General features: G+C 35.8%; 1 pseudogene; it reads left to right on the plus strand.

Annotated features, from left to right (window-relative positions):
• Nucleotides 1-425: 425 nt before the first annotated feature.
• LOC136267840 (U2 spliceosomal RNA) lies at nucleotides 426-605 on the plus strand (annotated as a pseudogene).
• Nucleotides 606-4,853: the final 4,248 nt, after the last annotated feature.

The following is a 4,853-nucleotide window of genomic DNA, read 5'->3' on the forward strand; positions in this document are numbered from 1 at the left end:
GGAACTGGCATTGACTGGCTCTATGCTGTAACTCGAGTACTTGCGTTAAGTCTATACTACAACACAGCAAACCTCTCATATATCACCACCCTGAGCAATCCTTTGCGTCCGTCACCAGTCGTTATCATAGAGCGAACAAGACCGCTAGCGCAACATTTTCAGGTCCGAAAATAGGGAGACGGAACACCCGTCAATATTCCGAAATTAATGCTCTCAACATTGATAGATCCCAAAATTAAAAAGTAGGATTAAGAGAAAAAGTACTTTAAGAGAATAGAATCCCACAATCATAAATATTTGAAGCAATATTCAAAAGTTTACTACAATGACCGGAAAATAACGTTAGAGAAACGTGGAAACTTCATCCCACAAGTAAAACTAACACGTAGGGGTATAAAAGAATGATAGTAAGCAATGATTTTTTTATCGCTTCTCGGCCTATCGGCTAAGATCAAGTAGAAATAACTGTTCTTGTCAGTGTAATATCTGACACATAGGCTATTAGCCTATTCGATATTACTCTAATTTGTGGAACTCTGAAGCTTGCTTCACCCTCTCCACGAGTTACCCAGGTATTGCAGTACCTCCTGGGTGGCTCACCACCCCCTTTGGGGGTATTAAATGAAACAAATCAATTGGTTTGGCTAAACTCTGTTGACAAAAAACAGTGATAAGCCAGCAATTCACTCTCCACTGAATGTGGCATACACACATCAAAATTAATCTACCATAGAAATTAGTTTTTAAAAACTGTGTGCAAGAAGATATACTAGTGGATGGACTGTTGTGATAACTAGCTAAATAAACCTATTTATGTGACTAGGGAAAAAATATTGCTGGAAGCAGAAATGTAGCTGAATACATGGATTTCAAGAGGAACCACATTTTTTTTAGCATATTTTAAACAATCCACTGTATACAGCATGTTATTCCTTCCTTCTTGCAGATGACATCCTTGACCTAAGGGAGAATATGCAACACATCTTGTTGTCTGTAATGTTAGTCGTACACAGTTACAAACTTAAATCCAAAGAAATACTCTAATAAAGCAGTCATAAGCTCTACACCTCAAAGAGAAGCTATTTGTGATATGTATTAATTGTACCAAGTTCTGGAAGGTTGCAGTATCAGAATGAACAACCCATTAAGTCATTATCATGATGAAGAACCAATTAAGTCCAAAAACTTGATACACAAGTTTCTGCAACATTGACCTACATGGAGATGTGCAGGATGTTTGAATATTCTTTGTAGTTTAAGAAAAATCTCAGGTCATAGGTGAATTACTATATAAACAAAAAGTACATAGTTTTGTCCAAGACTATCATCACATCTCAAGACCAGAGGGGGTAGGTAGAAACACATTTACTAGTGTGTTTTCTACATCAGAAAACATTTCATGCAATACTGATGGTGGAGATCACTGGAAATTAAACAATCTGCTTTATCTGTGGCTTGAATTTCATAAGTATAATTCCATTAAGAAACTATTTAAAGAGGTGCACTGATATAAATATCGGTACCAATATTAGTACCTTTTAGCAGATATTCCAAGTACTATAATTGCCCAAACTTTTCTATGCTTGATATGGTAGCACTATGGGTAGAACATAAAATTGAAGTTCCTAACTGTCTCACAATGGCCAAGAGATCGATTTCCAAATAAAACCACTTTTCCTTTATCACAATTTCCCCCCCCTTTGAAAACGTTTTGGAACCAACTTTTTGTCATGTTTTAACATCTATTGTAGTGTGAATTCATAATGAAAACCTTTAATGTTCAGATGCAACCCAACACTAAAAATTATTGGTATCGGTAATTTGAAGTTTGTATATCAGTCATCTAGTATATTGATAAATTTCCATATCGGTGCACTAGTTATAGTAATGACAACAGATGATAGTTATGGAGTTCCCATGAAAAGGTTATAGCAACTTGCATAATTTGATTAGTACATGTGTATTACCTGTCCTGATACAACAGTACTCTTAAGTTTACAAAATACTCTAATACAACAATCACTTAACCTAACTACTCTAATAAAACAACCAGGAAATCATTGGATGCATGTCTGCTGTGGTTGCTTATACAGAAACACAAAATGCAAGAGAATACAGCACAAAATGATAAACAAAGTGCAGTAATGATTGTGGGTGTCAAAAACCAACTATTGTGATCTATAGTCAAATGATGTCATTGTGACGTGACCAGCATATACTACTGGAGAACAGATTCTTGGCAGTTTGCCTTTTGCCAAAACACAGATAAGGGAGAATTTTTGCATGCTCCTACCCACTATTGTATAGATTGGCATTCAAAAAATATAAGAACTCTGGTGTTGTGTGTTTTGGCATACTTGGATAATAACTGTGCTTGCAGCTATATGTTGATTAACTAGTAACCACACATGCATGAAAAAGGTCTAGATACTCTAATAGAACAGTCACCACATAATAGAGCAGATAATAGTTTACTCAGAAGGTAAGCATTTTGTAATAAAACAATTAGTGTGATACAAATATGGCAGTAACATTGGTGCGTCTGTTGACTTGAATCAAGCCCACAGTGTCAGCAATGTCAACCAACTCTCTGAAGGCATCAGCTATTCAGTAGAGGAGGCCAGAAGTGCTTTATAAGTGCTCCTTACAGAATTTCACATGAGCCTCAATAGTTACAATACAAAACTAGTAGATGGTGGGGATTACAATGGGTCAGTAGATATTTGAATCATGCTTTGTGTAAATATTAAGATTGTATATAAACCAGGTATGAATCCTTTCAACAAAACAATGATGCCACATTATATCATCCACATGTTTCATTTGGAGTGTTTGTTTAATATGCTAAAATCATTTTACATCTCTACTCTAGTCAGTCAGTGGAAAATTTATCTTAATCTTTTAAACATTAAATATAGCATTGATCTGAAGCATTAAGGATAATACTGAAGGCACTTTTGGGCTTGAACAATGCTATGGTACCATGAAGGTTAGTTTCTGACCTTTTTTCACATGTGGCAGAGTACAAACCATGATCCAGGGCTCAATCTAGAATATTAAGGTGGGGGGTGTGTGGTTGATTTTAGTGGATTATGAGCGAGGATTGTGCACACTCTGAAATCCGAAGCATGGGGTCTGGCAGTATGCTCCCCAGGTAAAAATTTGAAAAACTATTAAGTGTGAAGATACATGATTTTGGTGAATTTTACTATAATGCCACTGAATATTGATGATTTGAATATAAAAACTTCCAACAATTCAACCTTTTTATTTCTATTAAACTGCTTATCAAGGCTTAATATACACACATGAAATACATCTTGGGGCTGTAAAATTGGAAACCATTCCCTTTCAACTGAATAATAATTATTAATTCTTGCTCCATTTATAAACTTTTTTGTAACATAATCGTTACTAACTTCTACAACACTGCGTCAAAGGAAAGAATGGCACTAGGTGGATGAGGCTAACTGCACAACAAAGCAAGCACCTCATACTAATTACTAGCAAGCAAAGTAGCAACCTCACTTTGTTCTACTTACCACACTGCCCTTTGTACATATGTATGTACAAGCTTGACTTGAATTTACTTCAATTAGGTGGTATAAAATTATTATGTATAATTCCCTTTTTATTCTAACACAACAGAAAACACACAAAACCATTGACACATTACATGCAAATGCTTAGTGCTGCAAGCGAATAATACTGAACACAAGAGTACAAGGTTTCAGTAAATCTATGATGTATGCATTGCACCTACTACTGTACACCAAAACACACATGCAGGCCAAAGCAATGTCTAACCAAAAATATCAAGCCCACAGCATTAATCATCAGAGTTACCCCTGTTGAAATCATCAGTCAGTAGCCAAAAGCATTTTCGGTCGCTTTAAAAGCACATGTAGACTTGATTATTCCCAACTTATACCAACAAGTTTTAGTGATAGAAACTTAAGACTGATATCTAATATTTTGGCAAATACAAATCTGACCTCTATACTATTACTAGACAGATGCTAACAGCACCATGGGGCGAGCCTGAGTATATATGTATTTTTGAAGTACTGACTGCAGTGAAAAGCTACAAAAAATTACCTAGGGAGTTGCCTATATGAATTCCATACATACAAGATTCATGCACGAGTTAATATAAAAAAATTTACTACGCAGTGCAAGACTACATGGCTCTAAATACCTTTCTGGTCCATCACTGAAGCATAACCCTCAGTGTTAAGGGCTCAGTGGAGCAACAAAATAAATCTACACTACAATAATAGCCTCTACCACTAATAGTACACAAAAACAAGTTTCACATATATTCTAACAAATTAGTGCGTACTCCATCTTTCATAAGGAGCAGTAATCAGCAGTTGTAGCCTGATAATGGTATCTCCAGCATTATAGCGCTAGAGCTATTATTAAGAAGCTGTTAGTTGGTGAGTCCAGCTTGCAAGTCCAGTCCACAAAACACATTAGGCTATAAGCTGGCACTACAGTAGTGTACTGTGTAGCCGGAAAATGTATGTAATATTATTGCTGTTTTCTAAATTTATGAAAATCAACTTTGCAAAAGTGTTGTCCCTCCAAAAATTCCTGCTGTATGGTAACCTGAAATTTCAGTGTTCTGTTAGGCAGGTCACCACCAAACCATCAACACATAAATTAATTACATGTGTGTGTGGCTTCCCTTATAACACAATACATTAATGCCAAAAATATTGAAAGTGAATATCTTTGATGATAATACCGTAGTATCCCAGTACCGCCCAGCACTACTTAATATCAACACAACTGAATTATTAAAAGGTGTTTTTGTGCATTGCATGACTGTGAACATCGGACCATTAACC

Source organism: Dysidea avara, chromosome 9 (genome assembly GCF_963678975.1).
Source record: "Dysidea avara chromosome 9, odDysAvar1.4, whole genome shotgun sequence".
In the NCBI taxonomy this organism is placed as follows: Eukaryota; Metazoa; Porifera; class Demospongiae; order Dictyoceratida; family Dysideidae; genus Dysidea; species Dysidea avara.